We start from the raw sequence: 25225 nt of genomic DNA, 5'->3' as shown, positions 1-25225 counted from the left end.
GGGCGGGGAGATTTACTTGGCGGCTACTGGAGAGCCTGGGAGGTACTTTTCTGTCCCCTTGATTTACATTTCTGCTTTTCATTACTTGTACATTGCACTCACAGCGCACTTTTACAGTCTGTATTTTGCTCTCAGCATTTCGTACTTACATTCTGCACTGCTTTTCTCAGCTATGGGTCTATGTATACTTCCCAGCATTAGCCCCAGAGTTGGAGGTGGCAGGGCTTCCCATGACCCCATACTCACTAGTGTTCGAGGGCCCGCACCGGCCGAGACCCCGAGAGACCATCATTTACCTGCGACAGTACTTTGACACTGTGCGGCATTCGGAGGTACTTCAGAACTTTCAGTTCCTCTCATTTTCATCTTTGATTTGCTCTGTATATTCCCGATTTCTGATTGGTTTATGCATTTATCATCCGCAGATCTCATGGCAGCCTTGGGCGCCCTGGGTGATGGTCTCCGACTTCAGTATACCGGAGGGTCGGACATCTCCCAGTATAGGGTCCTGCTCGAAGGGCCAGTTGGCAGGGCATGGTTCCTGGGGGAACGCTTTCTGCGTCAGGTGTGGGGGTATCTTTCTCAAGATCCTCCCGCGGTACCCCCAGTCAGTATGCGGACTGCTGACAGGCTCTCTTACTCGGAGGTAGTCGGCGCTATGCTGGGTAGCGATGCTTTATTATATCTTGAGGAGGGGGACTACGCCACTTACCGTCACATATATTTGATGCCTCCATTGACGGGAGCTCGCACCCCGATGACGAGGCCTGCTGGTATGTCATCCTCGGGCCAGCCCGGGCTCGGGCTGCAGACGCCCCTTCTACTAGTAGGGCTGGTACATCTAGAGGTGGGGGTAGACCGGTTCCTCCGATTCTGTCGACTTATCCTCATCCTGGATGGCCAGATATGCCGACTGAGTTGATGGCGTGGCAGTATGGGGCTATCTCTCCGACCCCGATCCCGCTAGAGCCTCCGATGCCCAGTGATCGATATGCCATTGATCCTGACTCACCGCTGGTATGCTCCACTGTTTTTCATTCATCATTCAGATGTTTAGCCATTCTTTTGTTCACTGATGATTATGAGCTCATATTTGCAGCCACCGCGAGGGTACATGGAGGAGGTGGTTGGACTGGTGGCCACACTCGAGGGCATGATCCTGCGTAGGGAGGCACAGTTGTCTGTCGCGGGCATTCAGGTACCCTTCAGTTTTCTGGCATTTATCATACTTCTGATGACATGCTGATTTCTACTGCATCGATAGACTACTTGTGTAGAGCACATCTGACACACACCCCACTTGGACACTGCATTTATATGCACCCACTTCACGTAGCCTTTGCTTGTATCTGCATCTGATGTATATATTTGGACTGATGTATTTGAATTGAACTTTTTGTTTTCAGATGCCTTCATGGTCCGGTCAGCCGCAGGCCAGGCCACCTGGGCCTCCTTGGGGAGCTGGGCCATCTGGGCCTTTTCAGGGAGATGGGTCACCCGGGCCTTTTCAGGGGGCGGGGCCATCCCGGCCTTTCCGAGGAGCCGGGCCATCTAGGCCTTTTCGAGGAGCTCGAGGAGGGCCTGTCCGCAGACACAGGGCTCACGTTGTAGAGGCGGAGCCTGATGAGGAGGAGGAGGATGCTGAGGAGGAGGAGGAGGCTACCGATCGTCAGTCAAAGACATCTGCTGAGGAGGGGGGCTCCAGTCTTGGCTCGGGGAATAGAGGCGAGGCTGAGGGGGATCCTGAGGATGACAGCTCCGACTCAGATGATGATGATGGTGCAGAGGTTGTCCCGCAGAAGAGGATGAGGAGTGCTTCTCGTTCCCGCTCCCGAGGACATTGATGCTGTTATTTCCTGCTTTATTTTTCTTTTTGCTAGTAGTTTGTAGCACTTTGCACATTGTTAGGCAGTTTTATTTTTTTGTAAAACTTGTACCTTTGTTTGTTGTAAAGCATGATGGAATGAAATAGCTTTTGAAAAGGTTTTTGTATTTTAAACTTTTAGCATCGTATCGCATCATTTTATTTTGCACAAAAAAGATTTTGAATGGAAATGTGCATTGTGTAATCACCAAGTCAGGTAGTGAACCGACGCAACAAACTAAGCAACTCAACCTACTAAGATATAACAGAACCTTAGGAAGTTTACAACTCGATAAGCAAAATGCAACAACGTTGACAACGCAAATAAACAAGACTTTAAACAAAGATTGTTTAAACAGAGAACAATGGCTCGAAAACACGAAACACGTCCGCTCGACAAACAACTCGATAAGCAAAACAACAACTCGATAAACAAAACTCAGCAACAACAGAGTGTACTTCTGACGATCTGGGCACCGGAACGCATCCGAAGCAAAGGGAAATGAAGACCTTTGACTCTCCCGTTGCATGGAAATGCTCGAAACTTTCCCTCGAAGAGTAAAACAGGGCCAAGGAGATACACTGCAGCATTACCGGCCATCTTCGGGAGCCGGTCGGCCAATTTTGTGGAGAGAGACAGCTGGCCGGCCAGTTTTGTAAAAAGTAAATGGCTGGCCAGCCAGAAAAGGTGGCCGGCCGGCCACTTAGTCCTGCAGCCACCTGATTTTTGACACGTGTCCCCGTGAATAGTGTTTTTCCCTCTATAAAAGCCTCAACTTCGGGAACATTCATTTCATCTTAGTTTTAGACAAAGATGGAGGCGTTTCTCGCGGAAAATCTCACATCTTGGATCTCTTCTCTAGATGGTTCGGAAAAGCTGAACGTCCGGGGTTTCGGCTTGAATGCACTATTCACGCTGAGCCGTACTCCGCTACAGCTCCCTTTTCTCCATGCCGCGGCAAGGTTCTGGAACCCAGTGACGCACGTTTTTAGCCTTGGCGGCCAAGAGATGTGTCCCACTTTCGAAGATTTTCAGGTTTTGATGGAGTCTGAATGCTCTGAAGTGATCTTGCCCCAGCTCCGTTTTGGCCATGCTCAGGCTTTAGGGCGGATGTGTGGGCTCACGGCGCATGACGCTCGATCTCTGATCTGCAGTGGGGAACTGGACATCCTCGGCTTGATCCATCGTTTTTCCGACGCTGGTGACCGCAGCAACGATTATTGGCAGGGTTTCCGGCAACACGCCCTCTGCTTATGTTTGTTGTCTCACTTTCTGCTTTCCTCGGGCTTCGGCGGGGCTAGCATTCGCCTGATTGAAGTCGCCCAAGGCTTGAGAGAAGGGAAGAGCTGTATTGCCATGACCTTGGCCGAGACACTGATGGGCTTAGATTCTGTCTATCGCCGGGAGGCGACTAGGTTCGCCGGGAGTCCACTGCTGCTGCAGGTAATGTTTTCCACCCGACCTCATATATATTTGCTCACATCACTCGACCCTCAGGCTCGGTTTTTCTCACAAAACCCTTGTCTTACTTTTCTCTCATCGTACATCTCTCTGTTCTTTATTCTCTCATTTTCCATCCCTCCCCTAGGTATGGTTAATGGATAAGTTGCAGGTTGTGGACTCTTGCCCAGCTTATTCAGCTCGAGGCTACTTCTTTCGACAGCGCCTAGTCAATGCTCTTGACGAAAGGTGGTGGTTCAATTGGATGTGCAACTTGTCCGCAGACGGCATTGCTTGGCGTTGTCCTTGGCTCAACTTCCCGGCAATGAGCTATAGTATGTCCCGGCTGATTGGGATCCAATTGATTGGTCTAACCCACTGCGTATTCTATTTTCCGTTCCGGTTTCTGCGTCAGTTTGGTCATGATCAGACCTGCCCACCGGAGGGGATTGAGTACCCAGCCGCTTTCCCGATCCGGGGTGCACACCTTGCCCGATATGCCACAGCATGGAGGACTAGAGAGCTCCTGGCCCCTGCTTCCACTTTCAGTTGCACTTTGTCCGATGAGTGCTTGGATTGGCTCAATGAGGAGGCACAGGTTGGGCCTAGCTTGGCATCAGATGCTTCGTCCAGCTCTGGGAGGGGACGTAGAGATACTTGATTCAACTATGCCCCAAATTTATTGCTTTATTAGTATTTTCATGTTTTCTTTATGAATGTACTAAAAAAGCAACTTCGATTGTAATGCAAGAGCAGGAGAACTCAGTTTTGAAATCAATGAAATTGAAAGTTGTGGTACTGAAAATTTTTCGCTTTTGGTCTAAAAAATGGTCTTAGTCGTAAAAAGATTAATTTGAACAAAGTCGACTTTTATTAAAACTTTTCAAAACTATTTTCGATGTGGATCAGAACTGGACACGCCGAAGATCTGTCACTGAGATGCACAACCCCAGATCCCTACAACTGGAAAGTTGCCCCTAGTCTGAAGAACAATACGGCACTTCATGGCAACGGAAAGTTGCCCCTTGTCTGAGTAACTTTGCACCGTCGCGGCAACGGAAAGTTGCCCCTAGTCTGAACAGCACTGTACCGGAGATCGCGATAAATGCTGATGGATAAAGATGCCTGAGATGATCGAAATGGACAGAGTTGATCGGGGAAGAGTTTATGGCTGAACTTCAAGGTGAAGTTGCCTACGTATCCCAAAGATGGGAATCAAGCCTTACGTAGTTCAGGCCGAGGTTCACTCAAGTATTTTCACTCTCCTTTTGCGCTCTAACTTTTGCCAAGGCCGCCCTTTGCGGGTTTTCAACCTTGCGAGCTCAGTTTTTATATTTTCTAATTTTTTTGTGCTCTGACTTTTGCCTAGGTCGCCCTTTCGGGTTTTCGGCCTAGCGAGCCTCTCAAGGATAGTATTTTTTCAACTTGTCCATATTGATCGGTTGTGAGAACTCCAAGCCATCTAGATCCATCAGAACCACAGCTCCACCTGACCAGATAGCTTTGATGATGTAAGGACCAGTCCAATTGGGTTTGAACTTGCCCCTTGGGTCGTGGATGGGAGCTCGGTTGTATTTGAGCACCAAATCTCCTTCTTTCAGATTCCTGGACTTAACCTTCTTGTTGAAAGCCCGGGCAATTCTGCGTTGATAGCCTTGGATGTGGTACAGTGCTTTTAGTCTTCTTTCATCAAAGAGCATGAGTTCTTCGAATCTGCTTTGCTGCCAATCTGCTTCAGCTATTTGGCATTCAGCCAATACTCGTAACGACGGAACCTCAATCTCGATGGGTAGAACAGCCTCCATTCCATAGACCAATGAATATGGAGTTGCTCCAGTAGAAGTTCTGATTGAAGTCCTGTAGCCCCACAGAGCAAATGGCAGCTTGTCTGGCCAATCCCGGTAGGTTCCCACCATCTTCTGCAGTATATGCTTGATATTCTTGTTGGCGGCCTCAACCGCTCCGTTGGTCTGCGGCCGGTATGTAGATGACTTATGGAAAGCCACATTGTATTTCTCCAACAAGTCTATCACTTCTTTCTTGAAGTGGGAACCATTATCTGAAATTATCTCGTTTGGCACCCCGTAGCGACAGATGATGTTGTTTTTGATGAACTTTGCGACATGCGACGCCTTCAACACCGTGTATGATTGGGCCTCGACCCACTTTGTGAAATAATCTATCGCTACTAGGATAAACTCATGCCCGTTTGACCCCTTCGGGGTAACAGCTCCGATCACATCAATTCCCCAGACCGAAAAAGGCCATGGTGAAGTCATGTTGTACAGCTTTGACGGCGGGATGTTCATGCGGTTTGCATGAATTTGACACTTGTGGCATCGCCGAACAAAACTTATACAATCCTCCTCCATGGTTGACCAGTAGTAGCCCTGTCTGAGGATTTTTCTGGCCAGCATTACTCCATTCATGTGTGCACCGCACTCCCCCCCATGGATGGCTTCCATCAGGCGTTTCGACTCTTCAGCTTCTATACAGAGCTTATGCATTCCCAGATGACCCCTTTTGTACAGCTTACCCCCGCAGATAATGAACTGAGCAGCCATTCTTCTGATGGCCCTCTTATCCTTGGCATTTGCCCCTGGTGGATATGTCTCTTTTTCCAAGAAGTTCCAGATGTCGTAATACCAGGGGTTGCCGTCTTGAGCCTCATCTATGGCGGAAATCGACTCGTATGCTGGCGTAAACTTTTGATCAATAATGACTGGACGCATCCGGACTCCGGACGGGATGTCTATCATAGAAGATAGAGTTGCCAGTGAATCTGCAAACCTGTTGTTCTCTCTTACGAGGTGGGTGAAATTTAGCTTCTCAAACCGAGGAATTAGCAAATCCAAGGTTTGGTGGTAAATTATCATCCTTTCCTCCTTGACTTTCCAATCTCCTTTTGCTTGAGACACAACAAGGTTCGAGTCCCCAATGACGTCCAACCGTCTTGCCCCTAGTTCTAGGGCTGCTTCCAGGCCAGCAATACATGCCTCATACTCTGCCTCATTATTCGAGACTTTGAACCGGAGCTTGAATGCTAAAGGGATACGGGAATCGTCAGGCGCTATCAGCAACACCCCTATCCCATACCCATACTGGTTTGACGCTCCGTCAAAGTACATCGTCCAAGTTTCATCTTCGACGTGAAGAATGGCTTCATCTGGGAATAGATACTCAACCGCTTCATCCCCCTCAACCGGGTGGTCGGCAAGGAACTCCGCTACCGCTCTCCCTTTTACTGACTTGCGCGTTACATACTTCAAATCAAATTCGGAGAGCAACAGCAGCCAACGAGCTAGCCTACCCGTAAGTGCTGGTTTCTCGAAGAGATATTTGATGGGATCCAAACGCGAAACCAACATTACAGAGTGAGCTAACAGGTAGTGCCGCAGCTTCCTGGTTGCCCATACCAAGGCCAAGCAAGCCTTCTCCAGCGGTGTATAGCGGGTCTCGTAATCCAGCATCTTTTTGCTCAGATAGTAAATGGCTCTTTCCACTTTGTCTTCTGACTCCTGCGCGAGCATGCAGCCCATGGTAGTCTCAGTTACCGAAAGGTACAATATCAACGGTCTCCCCGGCTCTGGTGGTGACAACACGGGCGGGTTCTGTAGATACTCTTTGATTTGCTCAAAAGCTGCTTGACATCGGCCGTCCCATTGGAATTTCTTTCCTTTCTTCAGGAGACCAAAAAGTGGTTCACAAGTCAAGGTTAATTTAGAAATAAACCGTCTTATGAATTGCACTTTACCCAGAAAGCCTCGCACCTCCTTTTCAGTCCTTGGTGATGGCATTTCTAAGATGGCCTTGATTTTGGAAGGGTCGACCTCGATGCCCCTTTGTGTAATCAGAAACCCTAGCATCTTCCCTGCTGTAACACCAAACGTGCATTTCTGGGGATTCAGTCGCAGCCGAAACTCTTTGATCCTTTGAAAGAATTTTTGTAAGGCGGTGTAGTGGCCCTCTCTTTCTTTGGACTTGACAATCATGTCGTCCACATACACCTCGACCTCTTTATGGATCATATCATGCAATATTGTAGTTGCTGCCCATTGATACGTAGCTCCAGCATTTTTCAACCCAAATGGCATCACTCTATAACAATATGTACCCCACGCGGTAGTGAACGCAGTCTTCTCCCGATCTTCGGGTGCCATTACTATCTGATTATAGCCTGAGAAACCATCCATAAACGAAAGCAAAGCGTGTCCTGCCGTGAAATCCACCAATTCATCAATGTGTGGCAAGGGAAAGTCGTCCTTCGGACTGGCCCTGTTCAAATCTCTGAAGTCTACACAGACCCGAATTCTGCCGTCCTTCTTTGGCACCGGAACAATGTTGGCCAACCAAGTTGGGTATTCAGATACCAGCACGAACCCTGCGTCAATTTGCTTGGTGACCTCTTCCTTAATTTTGAGAGCCCAGTCCGGGCGAATCCTTCTGAGTTTCTGTTTGACAAGGCGGGCCTCGGGATCAAGAGGGATCTGGTGCTGTACAATCTCAGGATCGATTCCAGGCATGTCTTCGTAGGACCACGCGAAAACATCTTTGAAATCTTTTAATAAAGCGACTAAGCGCTCGCGCTCCTCTGAAGACAACGTGGACCCGATCTGGACCAGCCGCGGGTCCTTCTCAGTACCAACATTCACAGTAGTGATTTCATCCATTAAAGGTTTAACAAATCTTTCCTGCTCTTGATCAATTAATCGTTGCAAAACTGGAGGAATTTCTTCCTCGTTGTTTTCATCAAAATTTTGAAAATCCTGATTTAAGCAATAAATCAAAGGCACAGAAAAATACTCAGAAACCACATCCACATCATTCTCATTAAATATTTCCAAGCCGTCAGATTCTTCTATTACAACTGACTCAAAAGAAAATGAAAATGACGACCTAGACAGGACTGTGGCATCCGGGTTATCACCCCCAGGAATACCGGACTCAGACTCAGTCGAGCTGGAATCTGATTCCGACGCACAAGATTCGGTAGAATCAGATTCCGGCTCACTACCTGACCCGGAACTGCTAGATAAAAAGCCTTCTTCATATTGCCAGATGAGAGAAGGTGCGATAGATGCATCCAAGATCGGCGCTGGAAAGCCCGCAGCTATTTCATCTCCAATCATAGAAACCGAAGAGTTATCCCTCAAGCACTCTTGGTCGATCGGAGGATCTGATAGTAGACTCGCCAATGCTACCCCCATTTCAAGCTCTGTTTTGAAATCTTCCCCCTCCCGGACGAAGCGTCCGTTTAGGGTACCCCAGATGGGCCTATGCATTAACTCAAATGGCTTCCCGGCCTTCTTTGCTCTGGCCCTTCCGGCCATTTCTTTCCCTTTCCTCACCCAGTCCTCTTTGGTGGGCAGATAACCCAGTCCAAAGGTGTGAGGGTTGTGTGGCACTTCGGCCAACACTGAGACGCCCTTCCGGCCACTTCTCCCTAATCCCATCCCGGGAGTATGTTTTAGCTTGTTCATGAGGTAGATAGATTGAGCACTAACGTACATACCCTCATTCATAGCCATGACATTCTGCACCACTTGAGCCTCGGCCAAAGTGAACCCCGACAAAAACACATCCTCCGTGCCGTGCTCGATCTCCAAGACAGGTGTGGACACTTCCGGTGGCGGATGGATTGATGAATTCCCAAAAACGATCGCTACCCCTTTCCCGTGAGGGTACTTTAGCATCTGATGTAGAGTGGAAGAGACTGCTTTGACCTGGTGCAACCACGGTCGCCCCAAAAGTAGGTTAAAGGTTGCGGGAACGTCCAAGATATGAAATTCGATGCTGTGTTGTCCTGGACCAACCTTGGTTTGAATTTTAACAGTCCCCATCACTTCTCTGCTGGTATTGTCGTATGCTCTGATCACTTGGGTAGTTGGGACGAAGTCCGCGGGTTTTAACCCGATTGCATATGCCGTTCTGGTCGGGCAGACATTAATCGCAGACCCGGTATCAACAAGTACCACCGGTATCCACTTATCTCTACATTCCACAGAAATATAGAGAGGTTTGTTATGATTTGTGCCCTCAGGCGGTAGCTCCTTGTCCGAAAAGGTTAATGCCGGGGAACCTCCTCCCAGAAAAACCAGCCCAACCAGCTGTTCAGGCGTGGTGTCTATGGAGAGTTTGGACTTGTCCATAGCAGATAGGACAGCTTCTCTATGTACTCGTGATGCCATTAGCAGTCCCCAGATGGAGATGTCTGCTTGTATCTTCTTTAATTGTTTCAACACAGCTTCCTCTTCAATCTGCTTCTCCTTCTGTTTCTCCGCTTCTCTATCCTTCCCGGATGCCTCGGGTTGGTCCAGGTGTGGGGGTTTAAAGTACCGCCCACTTCTCGTCATATGGTCAACCTCATCGAGGTACCAAGTGTCATCCGGTTGATTATTTCCCCAGTCTTCATCCGTGTGGGCAAGACATAAGCCATCGTCTTCCCACCACATTCCATCGGCAGCCAACAGACACCTGTTTGGCTCCGGTTTAGTTGCACTTGCAGTATTCCCTGTCAACATGCTCGCAGCATTCTCTATCTTCGTGCACACAACACTTTCAGTCCCCTCAGGGCCTTTAGCTTTCCTAATTCTCTCAGCCTCCTCAAACTTTTCTCGTTCCAGCTGCATCAGTACAGCTGTTTGTTCAACAATTCCCGTATCCATAATGCCCATGTCCCGAGCGGAATTCTTAGCACCAGCGCTCTCCGGCGATACAACTTGACTTTCGGCCATTCCGGCCACAACTGATATTTCTGCCCCTGCCGGTCTCTGTTCTGGTTGGGCTTCCCCCACTGCATCTGGTTGATCCTCAAGCCATCCAGTGGCCTCCGCTGATCCCTCATAATCGTACCAGTTGATTGATGTATCCCCCAGTTCCTGGTCATCGAAAAATTGCAGGTTGGCAAAGTCCTCCTCCACGGCTGTCAGATCATCTGCCCATAGCCCAGATCTATCCCCCCGGATCATGCATAGCTCTCCTGTCTCTGGCAATTCTATACCTAGCCCAATTCGGCTCATTGATAGGATGTACTTGCTTGGATCATAGGCTCCCCCAGCAAAACTCTGTCCAGTCCCAGATTCAACAATCTCATTCTCTCCCAAAATCTGCCCTGCCCTATCTTCGACGGTCACCACCGTCGGTTCTGGTTGGGTTTTGGAGATGTCCACCATGCACAAGAAATCAGTGCAATCGGGGAGGAGCACCTCCGGCTTGGGTAGGTGGGTGGGCGTAATATAGATACTAGGATCGTAAGATGCGACCCCAGTCTGGATAAAATTAATTCTGTTGGGAGGGGGAGGTTGGTTATGTGGTGGGAGAGGGTTGGTTGTGACATTGGGTTTATCAGGAGGCGCGATCACCTGTTTGTCAATAAGATCCTGGATCTCATGACGCAATCTGTAACAACGGTCGGTGTCGTGACCGTGTTGTTGGTGATACGCACAGTATTTTGCTGGGTCATAAGAGGGGGGGAGTGGATTCGGTAATGGCTTTGGCTCCAGGGGTTTCAAATGATTTTTCCTGATCAATATTCCCAGAACTTTGGTCAGGGGCATATATAGTGGGGTAAAGGTTCTTTGGCCTCGCGGTTGGAATCTGTTGGTTTGTGTGTTGCTTCCGGACGCGCCGGAGAAGGTTGTGGCAGCCATGGGCCTTGGAGGGGGAGGGGGAGTGGTGGTGACCATACTAACTTCCGAGGCTCTTGTATTTGCAGCGCCACTCGGGCCCGCATTGTTGTTACAGTTGAAAGTCCTCCTCGGTTGTTCTCTGTCGTGGTCAAACAGACCTTGTTTCATTGCGTCTTCGATTTGCACCCCCATCTCGTGTAAATCTGCGAAAGTAGGGAAGGGGACTACAATCATTCTCTACATCAACTTTGGGTGGAGATTGCGCACAATCATCCGGATTTGATCTTTGTCAGTGGGCCTTAAAGTCATCATTGACGCCTTTGCCCTCCATCGGATCACAAAGTCCGAGAAAGTTTCCTTGGGCTCTTGCCTTGTTGTTTCGAGATCACGAGTTGTGATCTCGATCTGAGTGTTGTATGAATATTGTGCGACAAAGGCCTCAGCCATTTCATCCCAATTCCTTTTCACTTCATCTTGTAACTTTGCGTACCAATGGGCGGCCACACCCGACAGGGTTCGGCCGAATAGTGAAAGCTTCTGTGGTCGTGTTAGGCCCATTGGCCGCAAGATGTCTGCAAACAGTCGGAGATGGACCATGGGGTCGCCGGATCCATCAAAGTGGTCGATTTGTGGCATTTTGAACCTATCGGGGAGTGTTACGGCCTCCTCGGTATATCCATCTTCGATATCTGGCATAGCCTTGACCCCTTGGGATTTCTTGAAGAGCTTCTCCAGTTTGCTCAATTTCAGAGCTGTATGATCAACCTCGACCTCGAAGGGAAAGTCCGGGTGATTGGGTGTATGGACCTTGGACAATTGTGGCGGAAGCGGGGGCGGAGCTGGCCCCGTTGGAAGATTTGTGTCCTCTTGCAGATTCTGGATAGTCGGCACAATATTCTGGGTGTTTGGAGGAGCGTTCTGAACAACAGGTGTCTGCTCAGGTAATGGAGCCCTCGCCGGAGGAGGAATTTGTTGTGAAGCAGATGCTGTATTCTGTTGTTGCAGTCTGGTAATCAGCTCAGCCTGCTGGGTCATAATTTCGGCCTGCTGCTTAGCGAGTTCATCTCGGCGAACGGCATCTTGCTGCATGGCCCGCATGGTTTCCTGCATTTGGCGCATCATTTCCTCAACTCCTGTTGGTGCCGTCATACTGTTTTGATCTATCTGAACTACTGGCAGATCTGTCTCAATGGGGATCTCAATCCGACTGTCCACTGATGGGGGAAACCACTGTTCTGGTGATCTCTGTTCAGATACACTGCGCTTTTTCTGCTTTCTTCTGGTAACAGAGGGTAGAGAATGGAACACTGGCTGTCCGTCGATTAGATCCTCAGATCGATTGAGTCGACGACCTCGTGTCCAAAGTGCTTGGGGAATGCCTGCTGGGTTGGAAGCAATTGTGCTAGAACTGACCTAGCAAAAGATAAATAAAGCGAAAAGGAAATAAATAAACAGATAAACGGACAGCATAACAGCTTAAAATAAAATGCATGACACACAGCCGGGCATAATCAACACACAGTCAATAAGCTGAATACACACTATCCTCAAACACTGATTATTATCCCTGTATCACTGTCTCCTAAAACAGAATCTGATACCCGCAGATAACTAATTCTCAAATACTGGCTGATGCCCGCAGGCCTGATACCCATAATACTGAACTGATGCCCGCATGCCTGATACTGACAATACTGAACTGATGACCGCAGGCCTGATACCCAAACTCATATACTGAACTGATGCCCGCAGGCCTGATGCCCAAACTCATATACTGATACATGCATTCCTGCAGAGACGCACTCTAAAGCACATAACAGATAAGTGAGAGCCAAAACACCCCTATGTTGGGGTAGGGTTTCCCTGTCCTATTTTGTCAGGAACTAGGGTTTCACTACGCACAGAGCGGTTTCAAACAACCTATAAACGGGTAAGCAACCTGTCCTAATTTGGAATGGTCACTAAGGATCCGAATATGCACTAGGTCGAAAGGTCAAAGAGGGTACCCCGGTAAAACCGGGGTTTGTGTTCCCATACTGGCAGAGCCCACAACCGGTCAGCCTTATGGTCATGCCTTGACAAGACAAGCCTCCGGCAAACCGTTCAGGAATAGCAGATGGAAAACACGGTGTCCTAGGCGCACCAACGCAAATGCAATGCAAAGAAACACACAAGTGTAGTCAAAAACAGATATCACGAGTTCGAGTCAAGTTCTATAAATCCCCAGCAGAGTCGCCAGAAACTGTAACGAGCCCGCGAGGGACCTCGCTACAGCTCGGACTCGACTTTGTCAGTCACGGTTCTAAGTCTGAACCAAAGAGTCCAAATCCGGCAAATCGTTTTTGAGAAAACAGATTTTTGAAAGAAGTGCCAAACATGGATTGCTTTGCCAGATACAGAGTCGCCACCTAAATGTTTTTTTAATGGGAAATTTAGGAAACCCTGACTCGGTGCCAAAGGCCACGTGTCCGTCATCACCAAAGTTGCCTCGGCTCGGGAACTTGGGTACGATTGGGGAAGGTCACTTCGTGAGCACCCCCGCTCGCCCGATCAAAGATCGGCCTCTACTAACCGTGATATCTATTTTTGAAAACTTTGTGTGTTTTTATTCCGGTTATTAGCCTAGGTTACTATGTGATGCGCACAGCATACAAGTATAGACTGGATCGTCTGAATTGGAACAAAACATTTCATGTTTGCTTTTGAAAATGGTTTGCTACCCGCAGGTAGGCTTGAAACATTTGATGATTTATTCCAATTCAGATAACCCAACCTTCACCCACAGGCATTCAGGCAGTTATATCATATAAGCACATAGCCTCATGGTAAGCATGCTATTCATGGCAGCACTCACACGCATGCAAGGATGCTAAAGCATAAAACTTACCGAGTACTCCAAGCCAAAATAGAAACTCATTAGAAATCATGCATGAATCCTAAGTATACAGAAATGCCTAATGCAACACATGCAAAATGCAACTATAGCAGGCTCGGCTATTCTAAGATGGTATATGAAATGCTACAACTATCATGTATTCAATTTAGAATTAAAAAATACAATGCAGTTAGTATGATGCGCCGAGCCCGGTGCATGCAATACAGATGAATGAATGCAAACATGCTGTCATACTGTATGCTAATTTAAACATGCCCTAATCTAACCATCAAAAGCGGATAAATAAAAGGAAGAAAGACGTGGGATTGGAAGACATACAACACACACACGCACACTTATTACAGTTGTGCCCTCGCGCAGAGGGTCCGAATAAATATACAGTCCCGAATAAAAGAATATTACAGTCCAAATATTACAGTCCGAATAATATATAAATTCCTAATTAATTAACTAAGAAAATAAATAAAACTGGCATGCAAGCCAGGGACTGCCTTGCTTCTGATGGATGATGTATGTTAGGCTGCTTTGCGCGGAAATCCACCGGGATGCCCCGATTAGCCTCTATTTTACAATTATTCTTGAAAAACGTGCCAAGTCCCGGAAAGTTGTTGATTCCTGATTTTGCTGCAACAGAGAGCAGGAAAGGGGCATAGCAGTGTATTTTCACAAATATATGCATGCCTCGATCCTCGTGCCACCAATCACGCATACCGAGGCATGATGGCCGAGGAATCGAAATGCACAATTCAATATAGGATGAATGCACATGAAAACACAATAAAACCTAACTCCATCATGGATGATCCGGAGGGTCGGTGACTGGGGAATTGAGACACATTCCGTCACTCGGAGTACGAAATGCACCTCGTTTCCCGTGCCCGGGCTAACTCTTATCCCGAACACGATGCAATATGCATGACATGCATGAAATGCGACTAAGGTACAATCCTAACATACACAATGCTATGGAATGACATGCCTCGAAATGCGTGCACACGAGCACGCAAACCGAGGCGATGGCAGAATGCAATCTAAGATACAACCTAGCATGCACTATGCTGTAAAAAAGAGGTGCCTCGAAATACGTGCACACGGGCACGCAAACCGAGGAAATGACAGAATGCAATGTAATATGGCTAAAATGGCATGGAAAATGTAACATGGACTTATACTAATATGAGAGAGCCTCAGCCACACTCACATGAGAAGCCGGTAGGTAAAAATGAAGTGCCTCGAAATGCGTGCACACAGGCACGCAAACCGAGGCAATGGCATACGCAATGCGAATGGCATGAAAACATGATATGGGCTTATACCAACATGAATGAGCCTCAGCCACACTCATATAGGATGCCGGTGAATGAAAACGAAGTGCCTCGAAATGCGTGTACACGGGCACGCAAGCCGAGGCGATGATAGAATGCGATGCAATGACATGGAAGCATGATATGGGCTTATACCAACATGAGAGAGCCTCAGCCACACTCATATAGGATGTCGGTGAATAAAAACGAAGTGCCTCGAAATGCGTGCACACGGGCACGCAAACCGAGGCAATGACAGAATGCGATGCAATGACATGGAAGCATGATATGGGCTTATACCAACATGAGAGAGCCTCAGCCACACTCACATAGGATGCCGATGGATGAAAATGAGGTGCCTCGAAATGCGTACACACGGGCACGCAAACCGAGGCAATGGCAGAATGCGATGCAAATGACATGAAAACATGATATGGGCTTATACCAACATGAGTGAGCCTCAGCCACACTCACATAGGATGCCGATGGATGAAAATGAAGTGCCTCGAAATGCGTGCACACGGGCACGCAAACCGAGACAATGACAGAATGCGATGCAAATGACATGAAAACATGATATGGGCTTATACCAACATGAGTGAGCCTCAGCCACACTCACATAGGATGCCGATGGATGAAAATGAGGCGCCTCGAAATGCGTGCACACGGGCACGCAAACCGAGGCAATAGCAGAATGCGATGCAATGACATGAAAACATGATATGGGCTTATACCAACATGAGTGAGCCTCAGCCACACTCACATAGGATGCCGATGGATGAAAATGAGGCGCCTCGAAATGCGTGCACACGGGCACGCAAACCGGGGCAATGGCAGAATGCGATGCAATGACATAGAAATGGAAAGCAATCATTCTAATAGAATTTCAGCACTAAAATATGGGGGAAAACAGTCCCGAAATGAGGCGAAATGACACTAAATGCATGGAATTGTCCCGAAATGCGAATTTAGGCACCCGAAATGCCCTATAGCTATGCCAAACATGCACAATATGGACATGTAATGCAAAGAAAGAAGCTAGGCAGTCCCAAAAAAGGCACTTTCACAGTTATAAACATGGCCAAACAGCAAGCATAGGTAGGGAAAAAATGGCATGCAAGAATAGGGGCCAAGAGAGGGGTAATGAAGCAAGTGATATAAGAAAAATCCAAACTTAAAAATTTCCTTCTACAACATTGAAGAGGGACCAAAAATATGAATTTTTACAGTATATGGCAAACCTCAAATCAATATACAAACATGCTAAAAAAAGGCACAAGATTGAGGCTCAAAAGGTGCTATAACATGAAGTATACAAAATAATCACCAAACAGAAAAAAAATGTTAATGAAACATGAATTATAGGCCAAAATAAGACTATCTCTAGGCCTGTAAAATGGCCAAAAACAAAAGCATGATAGGCTAACAAAACATGCAAGAATGGGGAATAAAAGAGAGATATAACATGAAGTGGCATATGGAGGTCCCAAACCATGAAAGGAACTAAATGAAACATTAAGAATGGGCCAAAATAAGCTCTTTTTCAGAACTGTAAAATGGCCAAAAACAAAAGCATGGTAGGCTGCCATTGCATGCAAAAATGGGACCAAAAGGGGAGTATAAAGGTAAGTACAACATGGAAGTCCCAAATGGTGTTGAGCCCTTCTTCAATGTTGAAGAGGGGCTCAAAATAAGCCTAATATCAGTTTACAACATGCTCAAAAACAGATTACTCATGGGCCAAAAATAGCATGCAAGATTATGACATATAAGAGGATCAATGAAGCAAGTGCATCATGGAGGGCTCAAATAGGGTTGAGCCCTTAATGAAAAGTGAAGATGAGCTCAAAAGAGGGCCCCTTTCAGTTAGGGCCGGAGCTTGAAACAAAAAGCATATAGGGCATACAAATGGATCAAGAAAAAGGGTCAAAAGAGGAGAAATGTTACTCACCCTTGAAGACTAAATCTTTTGTTGCTTCTTGGACCAATTTGCAGCTCCTTTAGCCTTTGAGAAGTTCTCCTTGTTGCTGGAAATGAAGTGGTGATGGTAGAGCTTGGTGGTGATGAAGAACACAAGGTATAGGACTTAAGGTTTTTTAGGAAAATGAGAAGGATGGAGGGAGATATGGATCTTGAGACTTGAAGAACAAATTTTCTAACCCTTGAATGTGGTACCACCAGCTGGTTATAAGGGCCAAAAAGGGGGTGTAAAGGTGGGGGAAAAGGAGGCCAACTTTCCCCCACAAAATATCCCCCGGATATTGATATTTTCTGGGGGATAAAGCTCTACAGCTGTAAAGTGAACAGTGCAAGGATCTCAGCCGGCCAGTTACTTTGGTTGCAGGTGGCCGGCCGGCCACACCCCTTAGCCGGCCGGCTAGGGGTCAAAAGGGTCAAGCTGATTTAGTGGCCGGCCACCACATGATAGTGTCCTCCCATGTGTGTACATCACAAATATGTGGTTCAAAGTTCAAGAAAGTGGGTCCAAGGTGTTCAACATTAGCCCGAAAAGAGGGGTTCAAAAGGGTCAAATGGAATTACTGGTCGGCCACCATTTTTTAGGGTCCTCCCATGTGTGTACATCACAAATATGTGGTTTGGGTTTGAAGAAAATGGCCCCAAGGTGTTCAACATTAGCCCGGAATGAGGGGTTCAAAAGGGTCAAATTGAATTAATGGCCGGCCACCATTTTTTAGGGTCCTCCCATGTGTGTACATCACAAATATGTGGTTGAAAGTTCAAGAAGATGGCCCCAAGGTGTTCAACATTAGCCCGGAAGTGCAAAAAACAGGCGCCGGAGGGCGTCGGAGGATGTATAACTGGTTGCTGCAACAATTACTGGCCTCCCACCCTTCAGTGACCTTCTTAGTGATAAAACAGAGGTACCTGCCAAAAATGAACGAAAATCGTTGCAAAATGAATGTTCGGGGGCCAAAACACGCAGTTTGGGGCCCCGGAAACTGCCTGTTAAACACCGAGAATGGTATTCGACCTCGAAGTGGGTTTCTCAGACCCCAGTGTCCCTCAAAAGGGATTACATAAGATGCATGCCAAAAATCAGAGTAAACGGAGATGGTTAGGCGGTCCCGAACCGAGGCACACGGCCAACGGTCCCGAAAAATCGGAAACCGGACTCCGAAATGGGCAAAATGGCCTACGGCCGCCAAATGTAGCCCACGGCCATTGAGAGATGGTCTACGGGACTTCTCCTTCCCCTCAAGAAAAGAAACAAAGAAAACCGAGCCTGGTTCGCAAACCGAGGCAAAGTACAAAAGAGGGTTCGGAAGTCCGGAGGCAGGGCTCACGGCCGCAACTCTGAAACTTTTGAACGAGCACATTATGCAACATCACCAAGCGCTCAATCAGTGACGTCTGAGTCTTAAGGTCGGTCAAAAATGGGGTGTCTACATGGGCTTACACGCTTTTCATCACCGGGAGACGACTAGATTTGCGGGGACTCCACTACTACTGCAGGTAATGTTTCCCACCCCATCTCACATATATATTGCTCACATCATTCGGCCCTCAGGCTCGGTTTTTATCTCAAAACCCTTTTCTTACTTTTCTCTCAACGTACACCTCTCTATTCTTTAATCTCTCATTTTTCATCCCTCTCCAGGTGTGGTTGATAGATAAATTGAGAGTGGTGGACTCATGCCTGACATATTCAGCTCGCAGCTATTTCTTCCGACGGCGTTTAGTCGATGCCCCTGATGAGGGATGGTGGTACAACTGGATGTGCAGTTTGTCCGCGGACCACATTGCTCGGCGTTTCCCTTGGCTCAATCTGCCGGCAATGAGCTACAGCATGACCCGTTAGCCCGAGATTCAGTTGATTGGCTTGGCACACTGTGTCTTTTACTTTCCGTTTTGGATCCGGCGCTAGTTTGGTCATGATCAGACTTGTCCGGAGGAGGGGATAGAGTACTCTGCTACATTTTCGATCCGAGGCGCACAACTGGCCCGGTATGCCGCAGCATGAAGGACGAGAGAGCTTCTGGCCCCCGCTCCCACTTTCAGTTGCACCCTCTTTGATGAGTGCATAGATTGGCTCAATGAAGAGGCACAGGTAGGGCCCACTTTGGCATCAGAGGCTTCTACCAGCTCAAGGAGGGGACGTAGGAACATCTGACTATGCCCTGGATTTCTTTGCTTTTAATAAGAACTTTTAAGTTTTCTTTATGAATGTAATGAAAAGCAACTTCAATTTGTATTCAAGACTAGGAGAACTCTGTATTGAAATCAATGAAATTGAAGGTTGTGGGTACTGAAAATTTTCCGTTCGGTCCAAAAATGGTCTAAGTTGTAAAAAGATTAATTTGAGCAGAATCAACTTTTATTAAAACTTTTCAAAGCCATTTTCGATATGGATCACAACTGGACATGCTCGAGATCTATCACTGAGATATACAACCCCGAATCCCAACAACTGGAAAGTTGCCCCTAGTCTGAATAGCACTGTACTGGAGATCACAACCGAGCTCCTGAATGCGGAATATACAAAGATGACCAAACATGATCACATGGACAAAGTTGATGGGGAAGTGTTTATGGCTGGACTTCAAGATGAAGTTGCCTACGTATCCCAAAGATGGGAATCAAGCTTTACGTAGTTCGGCTTGGGTTCACTCGTGTATTAACTCTCTCCTTTTGTGCTCTAACTTTTGCCAAGGCCGCCCTTTCTGGGTTTTCAACCTTGCGAGCTTAGTTTTTATAATTTTAAATTTTTCATGCTCTAACTTTTGCCTAGGTCGCCCTTTCAGGTTTTTGGCCTAACGAGCCTCTCAGGGAAAGTATTTCTTAAACTTGTCCACGTTGATCGGTTGGGAGAACTCTAAGCCATCTAGGTCCATCAGAACGACAGCTCCACCCGACCAGATAGACTTGATGATGTAAGGACCAGTCCAATTAGGTCTAGGTCTGAACTAGCCCCTAGTGTCGTGGATGGGAGCTTGGTTGTCTTTAAGCACTAAATCTCCTTTCTTCAAATTTATGGACTTAACCTTCTTGTTAAAAGCCCTGACAATTTGTCGTTGATAACCCTGAACATGATACAGTGCTTTCAGCCTTCTTTCATCAAAGAGCATGAGTTCTTTGAACCTGCTTTGCTGCCAGTCTGCCTCAGCTATCTGACACTCCGCCAGTACTCATAATGGCGGAACCTCAATTTCGATAGGCAGAATGACCTCCATCCCATAAACCAAGAAATACGGAGTCACCCCAGTAGAAGTTCGAATTGAAGTCCGGTAGCCCCACAGAGCAAACGACAGCTTGTCCGGCCAGTCCCGATAGGTTTCCACCATCTTCTGCAGAATACGCTTGATGTTCTTGTTGGCGGCCTCAACCGCTCCATTGGTTTGCGGCTGATATGTAGATGACTTGTGAAAAGCCACGTTGTACTTCTCCAACAAGTCAATCACTTCTTTCCTGAAGTGGGAACCATTATCTGAAATAATCTCGTTTGGGACCTCGTAGCGACAGATGATGTTGTTCCTGATGAACTTTGCAACATGCGATGCCTTCAACACCGCATAAGATTGGGCCTCAACCCACTTTGTGAAGTAGTCTATCGCAACCAGAATGAACTCATGCCCATTGGACCCCTTTAGAGTGACAGCCCCGATCACATCAATCCCCCAGACTGAAAATGGCCATGGCGAAGTCATGTTGTACAGCTTCGACGATGGAATGTTCATGCGGTTTGCATGGATCTGACATTTGTGGCATCGCCGAACAAAGCCAATACAATCCTCCTCCATGGTGGACCGGTAGTAACCCTGTCTAAGGATCTTCCTGGCTAGCATCACCCCGTTTATGTGCGCTCCGCACACTCCTCCATGGATGGCCTCCATCAGGCACTTGGACTCTTCAGCATCAACACACAGCTTATGCATCCTGAGATGACCTCTCTTATATAGTTTTCTCCCACAGACGATGAACTGAGCAGCCATTCTTCGAATTGCCCTTTTGTCCTTGGCATTTACCCCTAGTGGATATGCCTATTTTTCCAAGAAGTTCCAGGCATCGTAATACCAGGTGTTCTCATCTTGTACCTCGTCTATGGCCGCAATCAGCTCGTAGGCCGGTGCAAATTTCTGTTCGATGATGATCGGACGTATCCGGACTCCAAAAGGGATGTCTGTCATAGAAGATAGACTTGCTAGTGAATCTGCAAACCTCTTGTTCTCTCTTAACAGATGAGCGAAATTCAGTTTCTCAAACCGAGGAATCAGCATGTCCAAGGTCTAGTGGTAAATTCTCATCTTTTCTTCTTTGACTTTCCAATCTCCTTTAGCTTGAGATACAACAAGGTTCGAGTCCCTGCTGACATCCAACCGTTTTGCCCCTAGTTCCAGAGTTGCTTCTAGTCCAGCAATACCCGACTCATACTCTGCTTCATTGTTTGATACTTTGAACCGGAGTTTGAATATAGAGGTATACAGGAATTGTCGGGCACTATCAGCAACACCCCTATCCCATACTTGTATTGGTTTGACGCTTCGTCAAAGTACATCATCCAAAACTCATCTTCGACATGCAGAATGGCCTCACCTGGGAATAAGTACTCAACTGCTTCATCCCCTTCAACTGGGTGATTGGCTAGAAACTCCGCTACCGCTCTCCCCTTCACTAACTTGGGCGTCACATACTTCAGATCAAATTTGGAAAGGAGAAGCAATCAACGAGCTAGCCTACCCGTAAGTGCCGGTTTCTCGAAAAGATATTTGATGGGATCTAATCTCGAAACCAGCATTACGGAGTGAGCTAACAGGTAGTGCCGCAGCTTCTTGGTAGCCCATACCAAGGCCAGACAAGCCTTCTCTAGTGGAGTGTAGCGGGTCTCATAATCCAGCATCTTCTTGCTCAAGTAGTAGATAGCTCTGTCCACTTTGTCCTCAGACTCTTGTGCAAGCATGCAGCCCATTTTAGTTTTAGTCACTGAAAGGTACAAAATCAACGGTTTCCCCGACTCAGGCGGTGACAATACAAGTGGGTTCTGTAAATACTGCTTGCTCTGTTCAAAAGCAGCTTGGCATCGGCCGTCCCATTGGAATTTCTTTCCTTCCTTCAAGAGACCAAAGAGTGGTTCACAAGTCAGGATTAATTTAGCAATAAACCATCTTATGAATTGTACTTTACCCAGAAAGCCTCACACCTCCTTTTCAATCCTTGGTGGTGGCATTTCTAAGATGGCTTTGATTTTGGAAGGGTCGACTTTGATACCTCTCTATGTAATCAAGAACCCCAGCATTTTCCCCACTGTAACACCAAACGTACACTTCTGAGGATTCAGCCGCAACCGAAATTCTCTGATCCTTTGGAAGAACTTTTGCAAGGCGGTGTAGTGGCCCTCTCTTTCCTTGGACTTGACAATCATGTCGTCCACGTACACCTCAACCTCTTTGTGGATCATATCATGCAAAATCGTGGTCACAGCCCGTTGATAAGTAGCTCCAGCATTTTTCAGCCCAAACGGCATCACCCTATAACAATAGGTCCCCCACGGGGTGGTGAAAGCAGTCTTCTCCCGGTCTTTGGGTGCCATCAATATCTAATTATAGCCAAAAAACCCATCAATGAATGAGAGCAATGCGTGCCCAACAGTAAAGTCCACTAATTTGTCGATATGCAGCAGAGGAAAGTCGTCCTTCGGACTGGCTTTGTTCAAATCCCTGAAGTCCACACATACCCAAATTTTGTCGTCCTTCTTCGGCACTGGAACTATGTTGGCCAACCAAGTTGGGTATTCAGATACCAGCAAGAACCCTGCGTCAATTTGCTTGGTGACCTCTTCTTTGATCTTGATAGCCCAGTCCGGGCGGATCCTTCTGAGCTTCTGCTTAACAGGTCGGGCCTCTGGATCAAGAGGGATCCGGTGCTGTACAATCTCAGGATCGATTCTAGACATGTCTTCGTAGGACCACGTGAAAACGTCTTTGAAATCTTTTAATAAAGCGACTAGGCGTTCGCGCTCCTCCGAAGATAACGTGGACCCAATCTGGACCAACTGCGGGTCCTTCTCAGTGCCAACGTTAATTTGGGTGATAATATTTCAAAACCGGAGGAATTTCTTCCTCGTCGTTTTCATCAAAATTTTGAAATTCTGAATTAATGTAATATATCAAGGGCACAGAAAAATACTCAAAGGCCACAACCATTCCATTCTCATTAATCACTTCTAAGTCACCTGATTCCTCTATTACAACAGACTCAGAGGAAAAAGAAAAAGACGACCTAGACAGCACTATGGCATCCGGGTTGTCACCCCTAGGGATGACTCAGACGAAGACGAAGACGAGCTGGAACCTGATTCTGACTCTACAGACTTGGTGGAATCAGATTTTAGCTCACTACCTGACCCAATCCTGCTCAATAAGAATCCCTCATCGTACTGCCAGACGAGGGAGGGTGCGACGGACGCATCCAGAATGTTTAAACGTGGGCTCGCAGCCGTTTCATTCTCGATCATAAACACTGAGAGGTCATCCCCCAAGCACTCATGTACGATCAGAGGATCTGAATGTAGACAAACCAGTGCTACCCCCATTTCAATCTTGATACTCTCAGAATCCATTTCCTTACACTGCTCAACCTTAGCTGATGGGTCTGTCTGCTCTTCGGCAACATCATCCCCGGACAACTGTAAGTCAAAGAATATCTCGAACCCCGGCAGCCCCCGGCAGCCGCCTCTTCTCTGCGTTTAGCCATGGCTTTGGGAAGCTGCAGAATAGAAAGTCTTCCCCATCCCGGACAAAGCGTCCGTTCAGGATGCCTTGGATAGGCCGATGCATCAACTTAAAATGCCTCCCAGTCTGCTTGGCTCTGGCTCTCCTAGCCATTTCTTTGCCTTTCCTCACCCAGTCCTCTTTGGTAGGCAGATAGCCTAAGTCAAAGGTATGTGGGCTATGTGGCACTTCGGCCGATACAGTAATGCCCTTATGGCCACTTTTTCCTAGTCTCATCCCAGGGATGTGCTGGAGCTTGTTTATGAGGTATACTAACTGTGTGCTGACATACAACCCCTCATCAATAGCTAAGATATTCTGAACAACCCGGGCCTCGGCTAGGGTAAATCCTGATAGGAACACATCCTCCATGCCATGCTCGATTTCCAAAACCGGTGTAGACACCTCTGGCGGTGGATGGATTGACGAATTCCTAAAAACAATAGCCACCCCCTTCTCGTGGGGGTATTTCAAGATTTGATGCAAGGTGGAAGAGACCGCCTTCACCTGGTGCAACCACAGCCGCCATAGGAGTAGATTAAAGATTGCGGGAACGTCCAAGACATGAAAGTCAATCTCGTGTTGTCCTAGACCAACCTGTGTCTGGATCTGCACACTCCCATCACCTCTCTGCTAGTATTCTCATAGGCCCTTATCACTTGAGCAGTTGGCACAAAGTCCGCGGGCTTCAACCCGATTGCATATGCCGTCCTCGACGGGCACACGTTAATAGCAGATCCCATATCGACAAGAACTACTGGTATCCATTGTCTCTGCACTCAACAGAGATGTAGAGAGGTTTGTTATGATTTGCGCCCTCAGGCGGCAGTTCCTTGTCGGAAAAGGTCAACATCAGGGAAGCTCCTCCCGAAAAGACCAGTCCTACCAGCTGCTCAGGCGTGGTATCTATTGAGAGTTTGGCCTTGTCCATTGCAGAAAGGACAGCTTGTCGATGAACTATTAAGGCCATGTGTAGTCCCCAGATGGAGATGTTTGCTTATATCTTCTTCAGCTGTTTCAGCACAGCCTCTTCCTCGAACAGCTTATCTTTCTGCTTCTCCGCTTCTTTGTCCTTTCCGAACGCCTCTGGTTAATCTAAGTGTGGGGGCTTGAAATACCGCCCACTCCTAGTCATGTGGTCTACTTCACCAATGTACCAGGTATCATCCGGCTGGCTTTGTCCCCAGTCTTCATCGGTGTGGGCAAGACACAGGTCATCATCTTTCCATCACATGCCATCGGCAGTCAACAGACATCTGTCCGGCTCCGTTACAACTATTCTTGTGCCCACAGCACCCTGTGTTCCTGTGCTCGCAGCAGGCTCTGTTCCTATGCACACAACACGTTCTGTCCCCACAAGGGCTTT

This window comes from Camellia sinensis, chromosome 10 (assembly GCF_055761805.1).
Source record: "Camellia sinensis isolate YWXY chromosome 10, ASM5576180v1, whole genome shotgun sequence".
Taxonomy (NCBI): domain Eukaryota; kingdom Viridiplantae; phylum Streptophyta; class Magnoliopsida; order Ericales; family Theaceae; genus Camellia; species Camellia sinensis.
Note: the sequence above shows the minus strand (reverse complement) of the source record.